We start from the raw sequence: 20200 nt of genomic DNA, 5'->3' as shown, positions 1-20200 counted from the left end.
TCACAGCAACAACAAAATCAGTTATTGGTGATGTTTACAGAAACCCAATCAATGAAACTGGGGCTTCATACGTTTTTTCATTTGTTTGTTTTTGCAGTAGCCCTCTGAGGTTCTTTTGAAAATCATGGACTCTCTTCAAAAGAAAAAAAAAAAAGATATGCTTTTATATATACCCATCCTTGTTTTCAATTTTCTTCTGACTCTCCTACTCCCTGATTGAACCATGGACGTTGGATCTATGGACCTAGAGTGAGAATTTGTCTCTGGATAGTTTATAATGCCTCTTCTAGATCTAATATTTTCTTTATTTATGAGTTGATACAGTTGTATTCACATTCCAACACTGCCAAGTTTTTTTGTTGTTGGTTTGTTTTTGTTTTTTGAGACAGGATCTTGCTCCGTCACCCAGGCTGGAGTGCGGTGATACAATCTTAGCTCCCTGCAGCCTCAACCTCCCAGGCTCAAGAGATCCTTCTATCTCAGTCTCCCAAGTAGCTGGGACTACAGGCATGTACCACCATACCCAGCTAATTTTTGTACTTTTTGTAGAGAGGTTTCACCATGAAGCCCAGGCTGGTCTCAAACTCCTGGGCTCAAGCTATCCACCTGTCTTGGCCTCCCAAAATGTTGAGATTACAGGCGTGAGCCGCCACACCTGGCCCAACACTGCCAAATTTTATCCATATTATCTGGGTTAAGTTTCTCAACCTCTCCAAGCTCCTGGCTCTTCATTGTAATTGTAAGGATTATATGAAGTCATGTGTACAAAAAGCCTTACCTCCTCCCCTTTGTCTCTGTGGTAGGCCAAATAACACCCCCCTCCCCAAAGATGTCCACACCAATCCCTGGGTTTTATAAATGTGTTAAACTGTGTGGCAAAAGGGACTTTGCAGGTATAATGAAGGTTACAGATCTTATGACAGGGAGATGAGCCTGGATTATCTGCTGGGCCCAATCTAATTACGTGAGCCCTTGAAAGCAGAGAAACTTTTCCACTTGGAGCCGGAGAGAAGTGGCGAAAGAAGCAGCGGGAGAAATGAGGCAGAGGAGAGGGCAGGGAGATGTGGAATGTGGGGATGCAATCAGCATTGCTGACTTTGAGGATGGATAAAAGGAGCCACAATCCAGAGAAGGCAGGTGGCCTCGATGCTGAGAATGACTCAGCCAATAGACAGCAAGGAAACAGAGACCTCAGTCCTACAACTGCAAAAACTTGGATTCTGCCAGCAATCAGAGTGAGCCTGGAATTGGATTCTCCTACATAGCCTTCAGTAAGGAAAGCAGCTCTGCTGACATCTCAGTTTTGGTATGGTGAAACCCTGGGCAGGACTCAGCCTAATCACCAAGACTTTTGATTTACAGGACTGTGAGACAATTAATGTGTGCTGTTTTAAACCATAAGTTTTTGGTCATTTGTTAGGTCAGCAATCGAAAAAAAAATACCCCTACATTTCCCTATTCTCATGACAACCTACTCTCCCAAGGGTGGATTGGTTAATTCCCCCATAAAGTGTATTTCAGCTGAGTTGTTGCTGTGCCCAGGTTTTTTGTTGTGATTTTTTTTTTCAAATTATATTTGCTCTTCTACTTATAAGTGAAAGAAAGTGTAGGCAGCAACAATCAGAATGGAGAAGGTGTTTGAAAAGATTGTGTCTTTTTCCTGGCATTTCTAAAGTTATACTACAGCAGAAGCTGCAAGTCCAGTTGATCTTTTCACAAGTAAGCCTCTGTGTGTTGGCCAGCACCCTGTCTTGCCTACCAAGACAACACCCTTCTTTGTTCAGACCTCCGACTCTCAATCAACTTTTCTCATCAGCCCTACATAGCCCCCACACCTGGGCTAATCAAGGGATTTCTCTGGGGACATGGACTCAGACTCCTGGTTGGTTTCCATGTATAAAGGATAGCTCTCAGGGAGCCAAGTGGATAGCTGGAGGAGGACACACAGAACCTCCAGTAAATATTCTGCTGTGATGGAATCCGGAGTTGCCTTGCAGTTCCTTCAAACACTGTCATTGCTGAGAGCTGAGAGCTGATGCTGCAGTAGGATTTTATCAAGTTGCTCCTTTAAAGAGAGTGAGCCCCTGTTTTTCAAACACTCAGCCTGCCTGTATGGTCAATAGGCTATACTTCCCATTTATTTCCACAGGAAACGGGGTGATATGATTTGGCTCTGTGTCCCCACCCAAATCTCATCTTGAATTGTAATCCCTATAATCCCCACATGTTGAGGGAAGAACCCAATGAGAGGTTATTAGACCATGGGGGCGGTTTCCCCCATGCTATAATGGTTTTATAAGGGACTCTTCCTGCTTCACTCCTTACTCTTCTCTCTCCTGCCGCCTTGTGAAGAAGGTGCCTGATTCCCCTTCCGTAAATTTCCTGAGGCTGCCTCAGTCACGTGGAACTGTGAGTCCATTAAACCTCTTTCCTTTACAAATTACCCAGTCTCAGGTAGTATCTTTACAGCTGTGTGAAAATGAATACACCAGGTAACTTGGCTTGACCTATGGGGCATCATACCTGGGGAAGCAGATATCTGATGCACTTGGTCTGGATGGTCCCACACTGCACAATAGCCAAGATATGAACAAGTAGACACCAAGTGGAATAAGCTCCTGAGTCTGAGTGGAGGCCCTAGGGCTCATCAGAAAATATGATCACAGGGTCATGGGATGGCATCATGTGACTGACCAACTCAGTCTGACCATCATGTGACTGTACCAGAATTCTGAAGCAACATAGGAAAGAGAAGCTTGAATCTTTCCAGCTTCTGTAGCTGTTGTCAAAGGGACTTGATGCAAAGCACAGGACAGCAATGTTACTGTGTGCATTTCAGAAGATTTTCCGAATAACAGAACTGGAACTTCTCTGTCTCATGCTCAGGAGATTGACCTAGGTTTTCATGTTGGCTGAATTTCCACTGGCCTCTTTGATCTCTGGTTGTTCAATATGCCCTCGTGCTCAGCATTTCCAGGCTCACCATAGCTTTCTCTCATCTTTCTTCTTCCTGTCACAGCCAAGCTTTAGATTGTCTGGATTATAAATCCCAACTCATTAGATGGCCTATCATAGATTGTAATTTGCCTTTCATTACACTGTTCTGTATTATTTTTTATTGTTTACCCTGTAAAAATGTACATCCAGATATGTGAATGTTGCGGACATAGCTATTTGTCTAAGGTTTTGAATCAGGACCATGGAAGCAGAAGGATCCTCAGGATAGAGAGAGAACAGGAAACAAAGTCTGGAATAAAAATTATGGATTTAAATCCCTGACCACTCCACAGTAGCCTTGAATAACTATGAAATTTCTCTTTGCTCATCTTTTTGACTATAAAATAGGAGTAATTAGACCGATTTATTGTGAAGACTCCTTGGAAATCCATGTTCTTATAACAGCCTCCAAGCCTTCTGGCTCTCTCACCCCACCTCCTCCCTATCTTATCTTCTACCTCTCTCTCCTTGTGCTCCTCCTGCTCCAGTCACACTGTCCTGTTAGATATTCCTCAAATACACCCAGAACTGTCTCCCAAGGACATGTGCACTCTCTTCTCTCTCCTTGGGAGGCTCTGTCCTTAGATAACCACATGGTTTGCTCTCCCATGTCCTTGGGTGAGCTGCTCAAGTCAGAGACCTACCCTCATCACCTATATTATTTAGAGCAATATCACACTGCCACTTCTACACCTCCCAACCCTGGTACTTCATAGCCTTCTTGAGTACTTTATGTTTGTCCACTGCTCTTATCACCAACTGACATATTACTTATTTATTTTGCATATTGCTCTCCATTAAGAGTTGAGTTTGACTGTTTTATTCACTGTTGTATCTGCAGCAATTCTATGAAGCATGTTTAAAACATTTTAGGTGCTCAAAAAATCAATCCAGAAAGAGTGACTGAGAGAACTTATATAAAGTGCTAATGCCCATTACAGGAAGGGCATTTAAGAAACTGCTAATGACAATATATCTGATGGGTAGTTGCCTGAAAGAAACTCTTTTTTAGAGGATTTTCTTGGTGATTTAAATTTTAAACTTACTTTATTTGGTGACTTAAAATGTACACTTCACTTTGAAACTCTGAGATGAAATAATTTGCATCTAGGGAACTAGACTTAAATCTCCTTAGAAATAGCTAACTACTGCTCTGGTGGGTGACTCGAGGCTGGTTCTGTGATCCAAAATGTGAATTTCTCTCTGAAGAGGTAACAAAACAGGAAGTTGGAGAGGAGGGAGATATTTGGCTCCCTGAAGAAGTGGTGTCAATGGCATGGACTTTGGCATCAAGAGATCTGGATTCAGATCCTGATTCTACCACTTAATAGCTAAGGCACTTTGAGTAAAATTTACCCTTGCTGAGTCTTGCAGTCTCTTCCTTTCAAATGATGGTAAGAATAGCTATTGTCTCACGATGTTTCTGCTTCACATGCAGTGTCTCATGTATGAGAAATAAGGCCATGCATATAAAAATGTTTTACAAACTATTAATCACTATGCAAGGATTGGCTATTGTTATTGCTTAGTGGGACTTGTAGGCGCTACAGGTTGTCTTGACCTCAAAAAAATGTCACTTAGTCATTTGTACAAGATTTTGACTTTGAAATGTTAAGTTCTATTTCATGAATTTCTTCCCAGTCTGTGACTTTCTTTGCTTTGAGCTTTGATAGCCGTCTAGCACATTCACTTTTATGTTCCGATGATACTTTTCTTCAAGAAACTCAAGTTGCTTTGTAGATGATTATCTCATTCATTCTTGCAATTTGAAAGGAAAGAATAAAATTATTTTGAGTCTAGCAAAATGGAGAAAAGCAGGATCACAAAACCCAGGCTGGTCGGGCACAGTGGCTCATGCCTGTAATCTCAGTACTTTGCAGGCTAAAGCAGGAGAACTGCTCGTGCTCAAGAGTTCAAGACCAGCCTGGGCAACATAGTGAGACTCCACCTCTCCAAAAAACTTTAAGATAGCCACGTATGGTGGCATGTATCTATAGTCCTAGCTACCTGGGAGGCTGAAGCAGGAGGATCACTTGAACCTAGAAGTTCAAGATTATAGTCAGCTCTGATCATGCCACTGCACTCCAGCCTGGGTAACACAGTAAGATCATCTCAAAGAAAAAAAAAGAATCACAGGCTAATTTCTCATCTATGCATTGACTCTCATTTCCATGGAAGGAGGGCTTTGCACCCTCTATCTGGCCTGTGCCCATCCCTACCAGGTATATCAGGGTTTTAGCCAAGACATGAGGGAAGGAGAGAAGAGCTTTTACAGAATCTTGTGACAGAACAGGGAACTTTAAACCATCATAGAGAGGAAATGCAGTGGTTCAACTCTTGTTGATTATGACTGTTAAACAAAAATTATAAAAAGCCACTGTTTTGGGCTAAGGTGATTGTTAAACAAAAATGATAAGAAGCCACTGTTGGCCAGGTGCAGTGGCTCACACCTGTAATCCCAGCACTTTGGGAGGCCAAGGTGGGCAGATTATGAGGTCAGGAGATCGAGACCATCCTGGCCAACATGGTGAAACCCCATCTCTACTAAAAACACAAAAATTAGCTGGGTGTAGCGGTGCATGCCTGTAATCTCAGCTACTCAGTAGGCTGAGGCAGGAGAATCACTTGAACCCGGGAGGTGGAGTTTGCTGTGAGCCGAGATTGCGCCACTGTACTCCAGTCTGGCGACAGAGCTAGACTCCGTCTCCATTTTGGGTTAAGCTCCTGTACTTGGCCCCAACACACCATATTAAAAATCAGAATGGAGTCACCCATGCTAAAGTTTCATGTCACCAAACTGAAACTAAGTTGTTCTCTGAGCTTCTGAGAAATCAGGAGGGAAAGATAACAGCCCGTTTTCCAAACAGTCATGATAATGAATTAACTGTTTTAATCCTTTCAACAAAAAGTAACCAGAATAACCTAGTATTAACCAATCAGTTATCTTTCTATTGTTCTGTCTCCCTGTTCCTGCCTTACTAGGAAATGACCAATCTGCTTCTAAATCTTTGTTTCTGCTTTCTTCAACCCTTTCTGTCTATAAAACCAACCCTCTCTGTTCAACTCACTGGGATACTTACTCCATTTTATGAAATGAAGTGTTGGCCAATTCAACTGAGATCTTGAAACAAAATTTGTTTGATTTCTCTTTTGATATGCTTTTTCAATGGGTACTGGGGGACAGGAAGGCACTATGGAACCATGAATACTTTGCACTTTCTAAGTCGCTGTCTGAGACCAGAAACAGATTGGTGGGGAAGTGGTTCAGCAAAAATTGGCTAAGCGTGAGTTTCTCTAAAAAAGGAACTTCAGGAAAGCCCAAAATTCAGAAAGGGCAGGACACATGAGGAAGCCACTGCTTCCTGTAAATGCTGGATTGTGTTTTTCCATAAACATTTACTTGTGTTCTTTTCTGATTTTTGTTTTTACCTTGGCTCTCATCCACCAAATGGATAGAAGTACAGGTTTCATCAAAGGCCCAGCAGCCAGAGGAACAATGGTTCTATCCGCATCAATGTCCATGCCCTTGGACGTCACTTAACCTTTCTCTGCCTATTCTTCCTGGTCTTTCAAATGGACATGACATTACTTGACTTTCTGTAAATCATGGTATTAATATGAGAACAGAGCAAAATTCTATGTAATCCACATGTAAGCTGGATTCACATTATTCTTAAACTGTCAAATGAAATTGCCTCAAAATCCCTACTACATGTGTTGAGAAACTTGGTCTTCCTTAGGATTCTTAAATTTCTTAGAGAAATGTTTCCTAGTTTACCTGGCTCTGAATTTCTACCTCTGCCAAACTACTTCATTTTATAGAGCACCTGGCCACCCATACATGTATTAATCACTTTTCTGTACTATTTTATAACTTTGTGAGACAGCATCCTAATTACTTCCAGAAAACTGCCAATCCAAGTGATGCTTGTATAAGACTTTCATTGAAGGTTTGAAAAATGGAAGGTTTTAATATAGCAGTTTTGCAGAAAATAAAAAAGAAAAAGTAGACATGAGGGTACTTAAGTCCTCAGGCTAATCCTCCTCCAGAAATTTCTTACTGGTCTCCACAGTCAGGTTTCTCAGCCTCTTATCTTATCTTCTCCACAGATTTCTGTTAACTTCTTATGCATAGATGTTTAGCTATCAGTGTTGACCTCTGGACCTCATCTTCCTCCCCCAATATGGTCTATAAGGTCATTTCGCAAGACACAAGGCTGCCCCTCCAGAGAAAAGTTATACTGCTAAGGTGGGAGGCAGAAGCAGCTATCACCAGTTATCTTTTCTAATAACACTTTTTATATTCTTTGCACCATATTTGAAAACTCTGTATTTTTAGCAAGAAAATGTTCTTCATTGAGTTCTTATTAGAATGAAATCTGACATCTAACACATGTTTTTTTGAAAATGTTATCAGTTGCTATTCTACACATCTAAACTTCATCAAATAACTGATTTTTGAAAGTATAATAACAAAATATAGTGAAATTCTGAAGCCCCTCTGAAGCCCAATAAATTTTGACAGTTTTATTGGAGCCCATCGTAGTACATATCAGTGGGAGCAAGGTGTGAAAGGGACCTTCAGGGAGAGGTAAGGCAATAGTTTTCTAACATTCTTTTTTATTTTCTTGCAATCTGTTCTCCACAGGACAGATGAAGTAACCTTTGATAAATGCAAATCAGGCCATGTCATTCCTTTGCTTGAAACCCTTTGGTGGTTCCTCATGTATTTGTGTGTCAGTCTTCCTTCTTACTCCTGTCCAGGTAGGATGGATTCTCAGTTCTTCCAAGACACCAAGATCTTTCCCACACCAGCACCTTTGCTACCACCCATCCTCATCTCCAATGCCTGGAACAAAATTGCCCCAGCTCTGAACATAGCAGCATTTCCCTTGCTCTTGGCATATCTGGATCCTTCTCACCCTTTTAACCTCAGTGTAAGCATAAGCATCGCTTCCAGCTGAAGATGTTCTCTTACAGACTCTATCCACACTCATGCTCCTAGCATTCTTCATCTCCTCCTCCTTTTCCCCCTTTGTATCACTTACCACAATCTGTGATTATTTTATTATTTACCTGCTTGCCTCTTTTCTGTCTACTCCACTAGATCAGGAGTCTGCAAACTTTTTCTGTAAAGAGCCAGATAGTAAATATTTTAGGTTTGTGCCATACACTTTCTGTTGCAACTACTCGACTCTGCCACCGCAGCATAAAATCAACTGTAGACAATACATAAACAAACTAGTGTGGCTGTGTTCCAATAAAACTTTATTAATGGACACTAAAATTTGAGTTTCATACACTTTGCATGTGTCATAAAAATTTTTTTTCAATTTTTTATTATTCTTTAAAATTTAAAAACCATTCTTATCATGCAAAAACAGATGGCAGACTAAATTTGGCCCATGGGCTATAGTTTAATTACCCTTGCAATAGATTGTAAGCTCCTGAAGGACAAGCATGAAATCTTTTGATTAACCACTGAATCTCTAATATCCAGCACAATATTTGGCACAAAATATGTACTCAAAAAATATGTATTAAAGGAATAGGGCAATGATACGAAATTCAAAACAAAAGACTTGTAGGAAGTATAAACTGGTAGAATAGCCAAAGGAAAAACAAAGATAATAGTAAAAATGTGATCACAGGAAAGCTTCTAGGCAAAAATTGATAATACAGGCCCCTAAATGTCATGTCCAAAACACACGCCGAAATAAATATGTGCTCTCCCTAGGTAGCTCGCCACCCCTCCATAATACTGTGACAGTCCAGTAGACTCAAAGGAGAGATCAGCATATATTAGTCCCTATGAGGTTCAAACATATATGATGGAATGTGGTAGATTTCATTATTTGTATGCTTTTGAGACTGGAAAATATTTGGTTTGTTAGTGATGGAGGGAGCTGTTGTTATGTATAATCCAGTGGGTCCTTTAAGGTTTTGGAAGTCCGGGTTATATAAGAAAACAATTTTAAAGTGTAGCCATTACATGACTCTCATCTAAGTCGGTTTAAGAAGTTAATGATTCAAAATGTGAATAATTTAAGATCTGTTTTCCAAAATAACTGTACAAATTTTAATTTAAGCAGCAGTGAGAATAGTGATATCAGTGCCACTTGCAGAATTTGTTTGTGTGGGTGCATGTTGCATCCTAATAGACCAAAAAAGAAAAACTTCTGCTACTTTGTTCTGAAGTTGATTTTTTATTCAAATTTTTATCATTTTTTTTGTTCATCATGTCCTTGGCCCCTCCATCTCTTGAGGACTTTTGTTCATTAATTTGCATGAGGCTCTAATATTTTTAATGTTTAGGGAGAAATTTTACTTTCCTGACCTCATGTTTTGATGAAGACACTTCTCTTAGAGAAAGGATTCTTCATCTGAAGTCCATTGGGCATTGAGTCTGGGGATAAAAATGGCAGGAGCAGGTGTCTTTGAACTTTAATAGGAAAATTTATACCTTTATTTTTACTAACTGTATTAGTCTATTCTCACAATGCTACAAAGAACTACCTGAGACTTGGTAATTTATAAGATAATAGGTTTAATTGACTTAGGTTTAATTCTGTAGGCTCTACAGGAAGCATGGCTGGGGAGGTCTCTGGAAACTTACAATCATAGTAGAAGACAAAGAAGGAGGAGGTACATCTTACATGGCAAGTGCAGGAGGAAGAGAGAGAGAGTAAAGTGGGAGGTGCTACACACTCAAACAACCAGATCTCGTGAGAACTCACTTACTATCATAAGTACAGCAAGGGGGAAATCTGCCCCCATAATCCAACTACCTCCCACCAGGTCCCTCCCCCAACATTGGGGATTACAATTAAGTGTTAGATTTGGGTAGGGACACAGAGCCAAACCTATCACTAACCTTTACTTGAAGTTAGGATTTCTCCAACTCTAATGTAGGTAACCAACCACATCGATTTAGCAGTACCTGTAACTCTGCCATCAATAGAAACCATAGATATTTTTATATCACATTACATATATTGAAATATGTGTTGTGCTACCCACAATTTCAAAATTATAGTAATTATTGAATCTTCCAATAGAGAATAATGAGCTAATGAATTTAATGGGCTAATTAAGAAGGATGTATTTTACTAAACCACAAAAAATTTTGAATTTCAGTACACTTAGCTTCCTTTGCAATTCTATGTGCCTTATTGACTGAATTTACAAATGTAATTTTGAGAAGGGGATCCATTGACTTCACCAAATTGTCAGTGTGGTCCATGGCACCAAAAAATTAAGAATTCCTGCCTTGGAATAACACTCATGGTTTCTTTCCACCCCTTTTTTTTTTTTTTTTTTTGTGGGAAAAGAACAAACTCATCTAATTCGTAAGGAGTTAGAGAAGAAGCAGAGCACTTTCTACTCATCAGAATCAGAAACACAGAAGAGGCATAAACACAGGCTAAGGTGTGTAGGCAGGATCTGGCATTGCTCTGAGCATGCCTGTTACCAAGGAGTCTGCACTAGCTTTGACCTTCCATCACAATGCCACCACAGAACTCATATTAGAAGACACACAGAAGAGGTATCACTGATGTCACTTCATGCTGCACTGACTCTACCTGTGAGGAGCTTGGTATAATGGCCAGTTTATCCCTACTCCATCTTTCCAATGTCTGAAGAAAAGCTAGAGCTAGGTCTCCTGCTGCCTCCCCAGCAACACAACCCACAATTCCCAATACCCTACCTCTCCCTGAAGGCGCAGGCTTGCTCAGAGTCACACACAGGGCCCCATAATTAAAGTCTCTGCCTTCAAGTGACACACACACTGAGAGACCAAAATCCCTGCCATCACAGCCTCCATTTGAGTCCCAGCTCAGACTTTCCCACTGCCTTCTTCTGCTTATGTCCGCCACCTCCTGGCCTGCTTTTCTCTGGGCAAACAACCAGCACTAGCCATTGTAACTGATTCTGGGTTCTGGGTTCTGTGTTCATCAAATGACCTCCATTCACCACAGTTAGCTCCCTTTCATCTGCTTCTTGTTTTTATGTTTGCATTTTGTTTCCATCACCCTATTTTATTTTTTACAAGTTCTTCATTATGGATCTCTCTAAGCTGAGAATAACCTGAGTCTTGTCAGTCCCTGAATATTCCTGAAAATAAATTCCGGATGTTATTCCCTGACCTTTGTAAGAGGGACCCCCAGAGGAGTGTAAATGTTACCCTCTTTGGATTTCTCCAGTTGCTTAACAGATGGACCCCACCTGGAGGTTGGAAGTAGGGAAAACCTTTCCAAAAGCATCTCTTAATTGAGCCAGGCCTTGTCTGGATTGTGCAACTTTTAGACTATTTGTGCATCTTCTGTAAATATTGTGGGGAAAGATACTGAAGCCTAACTCTTTTCCCACTCACCCCTAAGTGCTTGACACCTGGTACCTGCTCTAGACTGTTTTCATGCCTCTCCCATCCTTGTAACGGGACACTTAAAGATAACAATGTAGACTGTGGCCAGTGGTGCATGCAACTGGAGTTATTTGAGATTCTCCTGCCACAGCACTTCCATCAAGTCTCAAAAATGAACAAAATGCTGGGCCAACCTCTCCCATCATCTAGGGAATCTCCTGGCTTTTACACCGAGTCCCATCCCCTCACACACCGTTTTCCCAATCTCTGCTAGTGACAGTTGAGCCCCAGATGCTACCATTGACCACTTCCCCATTCATCTGCTCTCTGACTCTGGGCAGCCTCATTCGTTTCGGTTCACCTCAGTTAAGAGAGACCAACAAACACCACATTGACAGAATGAAGGATAAAAATCATATGATTAGCCCAACAGATGCAGAAAAATAATTTGACAAAATTCAACATACTTTCATTATGAATATTCTCAATAAAGTAGGTTTAGAAGGAATGCACTTCAACAGAATAAAGGTCATATATCATAAGCCCACAGCCAGCATCATACTTAGCAAACAAAAGCTTTTCTTCTAAGCTTAGGGGACAAGAGCACCTACTTTCACCACTTCTATTTAATAGTACTAGAAGTCCTAGCCAAAGCAATTAGGCAAGAGAAGGAAATAAAAGGCCTCAAAATTATAAAGGAAAATGTAAGATTGTCTGTTTGCAGATGACACAATCTTATAGATAAAAAACTCGAAAGACCCCATCAAAAAATTGTTAGAATAAATAAATTCAATATAGTTGCATGATACAAAATCGACATACAAAAATCAGTTGTGTTTCTATACGCTAAAGACAAACTATCTGAAAAATAATAAAGAATGCCATTTCAAAATATAGAAAAGTAAATAATTATCTCATTTTAAAATACAGGAAAATTAAGAAAACAATCCCATTTAAAATAGCAAAAAAACAATTGGCCGGGCGCGGTGGCTCAAGCCTGTAATCCCAGCACTTTGGGAGGCCGAGGTGGGTGGATCACGAGGTCAGGAGATCGAGACTATCCTGGCTAACATGGTGAAACCCCGTCTCTACTAAAAATACAAAAAACTAGCCGAGCGTGGTGGTGGGCGCCTGTAGTCCCAGCTACTTGGGAGGCTGAGGCGGGAGAATGGCGTGAACCTGGGAGGCGGAGCTTGCAGTGAGCCGAGATCACGCCACTGCACTCCAGCCTGGGAGACACAGCGAGACTCCGTCTCAAAAAAAAATAATAAAAAATAAAAAATAAAAATAAATAAAATAGCAAAAAAACAATAAACTACTTAGGAATAAATTTAACCAAAGAGGTAAAAGACCTGTACACTAAAAACTATTAATATAAGACACTGATGAAAGAAATTGAAGACACAAATAAATGGAAAGATGTCCTATGGAAGAATTAATATTGTTAAAATATCCAAAGTGATCTGCAGATTTGATGCAATTCCTATCAAAATTCCAGTAACTTTTTTTTTTTTTTTCCAGAGACAGGGTCTCACTCTGTCACCCAAGCTGGAGGACAGTGGCGCAATCTCAGCTCACTGCAACCTCTGCCTCCTGGGTTCAAGCAATTCTCCTGCCTGAACTTTCCAAGTAACTGGGACTACAGGTGTGCACTACCACACCTGGCTAATTTTTGTATTTTTAGTAGAGACAGGGTTTCACCATGTTGGCCAGGCTGGTCTTGAACTCCTGGTCTCAAGTGATCCACCTGCCTCAGTCTCCCAAAGTGCTGGGATTACAGGCGTGAGCCACCGCACCTCATCACCAATAACATTTTTAACAAAAATGTTTTAAAATTCTAAAATTTGTATAGATTCACAAAAGATCCTGAAAAGCTGAAGTAATCTTGAGGAAAAAAAACTGAAGGTATACACTTATTTAAAAATACATTACAAAGCTATAGTACTCAAAACAGCATGATAAGGGCATAAAAACAGACATATAGATCAATGAAACAAAATAGAGAGCCCAGAAATAAATCCTCACATATATGGTCAAGTAATATTTGACAAATGTGCTAAGAATACACAAGGAGGAAAAGACAGTCTCTTCAATAAGTGGTGTTTGGAAAACAGGACATCCACATGTAAATGAGTAACATTGGAACCCTATCTTACACACTAAAATTAACTCAAAATCAATTAAAGACTTAAATATAACACCTGAAATCATAAAACACCTAGAAGAAAACATAGGGAAAAAGCTCCTTGACATTAGTCTTGACAATTACTTTTTTAGATATGACACTGAAATCACAAGCCCCAAATGCAAAAATAAACAAGTGGGACTGTATCAAGCTAGAAAGTTTAACACAGCAAAGGAAATAATCACCAAAATTAAAGGTAACCTCAAGATTAGGAGAAAATATTTACAAACCATATGTCTGATAAGAGGTTAATATCCAAAATATATGAACTCATGCAACTCAGCAAAAACAAAACAAAAACAAACACAAATATTCCAGTTAAAAACTAGGCAAAGAAACTGAATAGAAATTTCACTAAAGAAGACCTAGAAATGGCCAACAGGTATATGAAAATATGTTCAACATCACCAATCTTCAGAGAGAAATGCAAATCAAAACTTCAATGAGATATCACTTCACACCTGTTAGAGTGGCTTTTATCAAAATGACAAGAGATAACAAGTGTTGATAGGAGGTGGAGAAAAGGGAACCCTTGTACACTATTAGTGGGAACGTAAATTGGTACAGCGATTATGAAAAAACAGGATTAAGGCTCCTCAAAATCTTTGAAATAGAACTATCATATGATCCAACAATCTCACTTCTGGGTATATACAAGGAAACAAAGTCAGTATCTCAAAGATATATCTGCATTCCATGTTCATTGCAGCATTATTTGCAATAGCCGAGACATGGAAACAACCTAATTATCTGTCAACAGAGGAATGGATGTGTTAATTAACCTGATTGTGGTCATCATTTTGCAATGTATATGTATATCAAATCATCACATTGTACTCCTTAAAAATATACAACTTTTTTTGGCAATTTACCTCAATAAAGCTGGAGGAAAAAGATCAACAAAAGGAAACTCCCCTTCATCCAAGTTGCAGCTTGAGAAAGCACCTTGTCCCGGCCATAGCAGTATGTGCCAGACGAACAGTGTCAGAGTAGAGTTTTGGAGTGAAGCATCTTTTCCTCCAGGAGCCCTTTTCCTCCATAGAACTGCGATCTCTGAATGCTTAGTGCCTAGCACTGCCCTGGAACTCAGAAGACTCAAAAGAAGGAACAGGGAATATTCCTAGACTTTAACCTTGTTGATACTATAGTACCTATCCTGAGTAGTACATTGTAGAGGCCACCCTGACTAACTGGAAGTCAAAGGAGAAATACCAAGTAGAGGAATGGCCTAGAAAGCCTGTTATATGAGAAACTGTGGAAGTCTAATTTAGCATGGAATGGCCCAATTTGAGAAAAAAGAATATTAAATGGGACATGACACTTGTTTTCAAGTACTTCAGGATGGCCATATGGAGGACAATCAGACTTATTTTGGATAATTCCAAGTGTGTGTGGGGCAGAGAGAAATAGGACCAATAAGTGAAAGTTATAGGGAGATAATATTCAGCTTATAATGGAAGAATTTTTCACTGAAGATTGAGTGGTTCAAAATGGACAATGCTGGATTATGAGGTTGTGAGCATCCCACCACTGGAGATGTTCAATATACAATAAAACCTGCTCGACAGAGAATTTCTACATTGACTAGTATAATGGAGCAGATAATCTCTGAAGTTCCCACAAACTCTAATATTTTATGATCATATCAAGGAGGAGAGGAGAAAATGGAAAGTGACGTTCCATACCATTGATACTTATTGAACCTCTACTGTGTACTGTGATACTGTAGTTTTTAGGCCAGGTGCTGTGCAAAGTTTTGGAGCTGCCAAGAAGGGTACGGTAAGATGTCCTGACTCACTGACTCATCCACTCATGTAATAGATGTAATTGTATATGAAAAGCAGATAGCAAAGTAGACAGTGTGATTATTTCTACCTGAGTAGGCTGGTGAGGACTTTAAAGTTAACACCAAGGCAGGCTTTCTAGAAAAACAAGTCTTTGCCAGGAAGCCATTCTAGACAGAGGGGTTTCCCAAGCAAGGCACCAGAAGAGACAAGAAAGGTCTTATTTCATGTGCAGACATGCCCTCCTACACATATAGAAAATGCCAGTGTGACAAATACACACTCATCACTGGCAAACTAGGTTAAGCAGCAAAACGAGACCCAAGCAGCAAAAATACGCAATGGCAGTGTGAAGAGATATGACACGGTAGGTAGTAAAGAGGAGGGTTTCTCACATGGGGCCCTGCCAAAGGGAGCCCAGGACTCCTGGGAACACTCTCACCTCTTGTCTCCTTCAGCAGCCCCTGTTCCAAGTTCTTTCAGGACTGAGTCTTCATTCTTCTCTAGCATTACCCCAGCTCTCCTTGATAAGACTTGAGAGCAGAAACCTGTAGCTTTTTTCATGTGAATCACCATATAGCAGATTAGGGGAGAAGATGGAAGTAGGGAGGGGACATCTGAACAGGGACTCTATGCTAGAACCAGCACTTAGAATATTCCCCACACTATCACAGGAAAATACCCGGAAGGTCAGGCAGGCCTAGCTTTCACTGTCTCTCTTTGAATTTGTTCAATGATTTTTTTGTTTTTCTTATTTGGTTTTTACCCTATTTGCTCCTTACTGATGACTCTAAGTGAACTCTCTTTTCTATCCAACCTCACATATAATTATTGAGTACTTATTCTGTACATTTTTCTACAAAACTTTATCTGTACTTCTCCCCTGTTACTATTTATTTGTCCCACAAATAATCATTGAGCACATAAAATGCACCAATCACTGTTTAAGATTTATTATTATTATACTTTAAGTTCTGGGATACATGTGCAGAATATGCAGTTTTGTTACATAGGCATACACGTGCCATAGTGGTTTGCTGCACCCATCAACCCATCATCTACATTAGATATTTCTCCTGATGCTATCCTTCCCCTTGCCCTCCAACCCCAACAGGCCCTAATGTGTGATGTTCCCCTCCCTGTGTCCATGTGTTTATTGTTCAACTCCCACATATGAGTGAGAACATGCGGTGTTTGGTTTTCCTGTTCCTGTGTTAGTTTGCTGAGAATGGTGGTTTCCAGCTTCATCCATGTCCCTGCAAAGGACATGAACTCATCCATTTTTATGGCTGCATAGCATTGCACGGTGCACATGTGCCACATTTTCTTTATCCAGTCTATCATTGATGGGCATTTGGGTTGGTTCCACATCTTTGCTATTGTGAACAGTGCTGCAATAAACATGCGTGTGCATGTGTCCTTATAGTAGAATGATTTATAATCCTTTGGGTATATACCCAATAATGGGATTGCTGGGTCAAATGGTATTCGTATTTCTAGATTCTTGAGGAATTGCCACACTGTCTTCCACAATGGTTGAACTAATTACACTCCCACCAACAGTGTAAAAGTGTTCCTATTTCTCCATATCCTCTCCAGCATCTGTGGTTTCCTGACTTTTTAATGATTGCCATTCTAACTGGCATGAGATGATATCTCATTGTGGTTTTGATTTGCATTTCTCTAATGATCAGTGATGACGAACTTTTTTTCATATGTTTGAGGGACACATAAATGTTTCTTTTGAGAAGTGTCTGTTCATATCCTTCACTCACTTTTTGATGAGGTTGGTTTTTTTCTTGTAAATTTGTTTAACTTCCTTATAGATTCTGGATATTAGCCCTTTGTCAGATGGACAGATTGCAAAACTTTTCTTCCATTCTGTAGGTTGCCTGTGCACTCTGATGATAGTTTCTTTTGTTGTGCAGAAGCTCTTTAGCTTAATTAGATCCTATTTGTCAATTTTGGCTTTTGTTGCCATTGCTTTTGGCATTTTAGTCATGAAGTCTTTGCCCATGCCTATGTCCTGAATGGTATTGCCTAGGTTTTCTTGTGTGATTTTTATGGTTTTAGGTCTTATGTTTAAATCTTTAATCCATCTTGAGTTAATTTTTTTATAAGGTATAAGGAAGGGGTCCAGTTTCAGTTTTCTGCATATGGCTAGCCAGTTTTCCCAACACCATTTATTAAATAGGGAATCCTTTCTCTATTGCTTGTTTTTGTCAGGTTTGTCAAAGATCAGATGGTTGTAGATGTGTGGCGTTATTTCTGAGCCCTCTATTCTGTTCCATTGGTCTATATATCTGTTTTGGTACCAGTACCATGGTGTTTTGGTTACTGTAGCCTTGTATAGTTTGAAGTCAGGTAGTGTGATGCCTCCAGCTTTGTTCTTTTTGCTTAGGATTCTCTTGGCTATATGGGCTTTCTTTTTGTTCCATATGACATTTAAAGCAGTTTTTTCTAATTCTGTGAAGAAAGTCAATGGTAGCTTGATGGGGATAGCATTGAATCTATAAATTACTTTGGGCAGTATGGCCATTTTCACGCTATTGGTTCTTCTTATTCATGACCACGGAATGTTTTTCCATCTGTTTGTGTCCTCTCTGATTTCCTTGAGCAGTGGTTTGTAGTTCTCCTTGAAGAGTTCCTTCACCTCCCTTGTAAGTTGTATTCCTAGGTATTTTATTCTCTTTGTAGCAATTGTGAATGGGAGTTCATGCATGATTTGACTCTCTGTCTATTATTGATATATAGGAATGCTTTTGATATTTGCACATTGATTTTATATACTGAGACTGCTGAAGTTGCTTATCGGCTTAAAGAGATTTTGGGCTAAGACAATGGGGTTTTCTAAATATACAATCATGTCATCTGCAAACAGAGACAATTTGACTTCCTCTCTTCCTATTTGAATACCTTTTATTTCTTGCTCTTGCCTGATTGTCCTGGCCAGAACTTCCAATACTATGTTGAATAGAAATGGTGAGAGAGGGCATCCTTGTCCTATGCTGGTTTTCAAAGAGAAGGCCTCCAGCTTTTGCCCATTCAGTATGATATTGTCTGTGGGTTTGTCATTAATAGCTTTTATTATTTTGAGATATGTTCCATTAATACCCAGTTTATTGAGAGTTTTTTGCTTGAAGGATTTGGATTACGTTTACTGATCTGCATATGTTGAACCAGCCTTGCATCCCAGGGATGAAGTCAATTTGATTGAGTTGGATAAGCTTTTTGATGTGCTGCTGGATTCAGTTTCCCAGTATTTTATTGAGGATTTTCACATTGATGTTCATCAGGAAAATTGGCCTGAACTTTTCTTTTCTTTTTTTGTTGTGTCTCTACCAAGTTTTGGTATCAGGATGATGCTGGTTTCATAAAATGAGTTAGGGAGGAGTCCTCTTTTTCTGTTGTTTGGAATAGTTTCAGAAGGAATGGTACCAGCTCCTCTTTGTACCTCTGGTAGAATTCCACTGTGAATCCATCTGGTCCTGGGCTTTTTCTTGTGGTAGGCTATTAATTACTGCCTCAATTTCAGAACTTGTTATTGGTCTATTCAGGGTTTTGATTTCTTCCTGGTTTAGTTTTGGGATGGTGTATGTGTCCAGGAATTTATCCATTTCTTCTAGATTTTCTAGTTTATTTGTGTAGAGGTATTTATATTATTCTCTGATGGTAGTTTGTATTTCTGTGGGATCAGTGGCGATATCACCTTTACCATTTTTTATTGTGTCTATTTGATTCTTCTCTCTTCTCTTCTCTATTAGTCTGGCTAGCAGTCTATCTGCGTTGATCTCGCTGGGAGCTGCAGACCAGAGCTGTTCCTATCCAGCCATCTTGCGGGCCACCCCCAAGTCTTCAAGAATTAATGATATAACAGTAAGCAAAACACACAGAACTCTCACTTTTCTTGGGAACTTCTCTTTTATGTTCCCTCCCCCACTGTCCCTGGCCCCCAGCCTTGAGTGCAATACCGCACACACACACACACACAGAGTAAGAATCCTTCTTTAAAACAGCATACTCTAAGTGGATCTGTTTCCTGATTTGCCCACTCTGGATAAAATCTTGACTATAATTCTCAGTTGGAGCCCAACAGACCCAGAAAGCTATTTATAATTACATCTGAAGAGTACTTACACTGAGGACTTTATGGAAATAGCAACTGAGGGTGGTTGAACTTTTTAGTATCATATTGCAATTTATTGAAAATTAAAAATTTTAGACTCTGTTTCTGTAATTGCTATAATTTCTGATTTTGAGTGTCTTCATCAATTGATTTCTAAAGATATTTCTCTTCCCTCCACTCAAAGCCAGCCTCCACTTAATGGCCAGCCTCCACTTAAGGGCCAGACCCTCCACTTTGGGTCGACTTTAGTTGGAACATGACAGCTTCCTGCCTCTCCCTGGGACTCTGACTGCTCTCTTAAGCTCTCTGTGTCTCAATTTCTCATCTGTAAAAGAATGTGATAATAGTGACTACATCATAGGATTATAGTGATGGTCAAATAAATTAAACTTGCAAAGTACCTTAAAGATAAATAAGTTTAATATTAGTGTTGACTAATGTTCACTGTTGCTATTGCCCTCTTATCTCTTTCCTATTCTATGGTTTTACTTTGTCAAATCAAAGCGACTTAACTATAGTAGATACCCACCAAATAATGTGTAGAATGAATTAACAAATTGGTACATGAAACAGGAGCATTGCCCTCAAGAAGTTCTCAACCTGTAGGAGAGGCAGACATAAGGAGTCACTCTGTAAACCACACCACAATGGTAGAAAATGCTTGGGCTGGGATTCATTCTTCTGGGAAAGATTACAGAAGCTACTACAGAGCAGTGAGAGCCATTCAAAAATCTATACTGTCT

The 20200-nt window shown here is 39.8% G+C and overlaps 1 long non-coding RNA gene across 1 annotated transcript in view; it reads left to right on the top strand.

Moving 5' to 3' along the window:
- LOC110741899 overlaps positions 1 to 20200 on the top strand; it is an 82680-nt gene that overhangs the window by 49881 nt on the left and 12599 nt on the right. The window contains exon 3 of the long non-coding RNA XR_002518905.2: positions 10329 to 10425. This is a non-coding gene — a long non-coding RNA (uncharacterized LOC110741899). The remainder of the gene's footprint in view (positions 1 to 10328; positions 10426 to 20200) is intronic.

This window comes from Papio anubis, chromosome 1 (assembly GCF_008728515.1).
Source record: "Papio anubis isolate 15944 chromosome 1, Panubis1.0, whole genome shotgun sequence".
Classification (NCBI taxonomy): Eukaryota; Metazoa; Chordata; class Mammalia; order Primates; family Cercopithecidae; genus Papio; species Papio anubis.
Note: the sequence above shows the minus strand (reverse complement) of the source record. Positions and strands in the feature narration are given on the sequence as shown.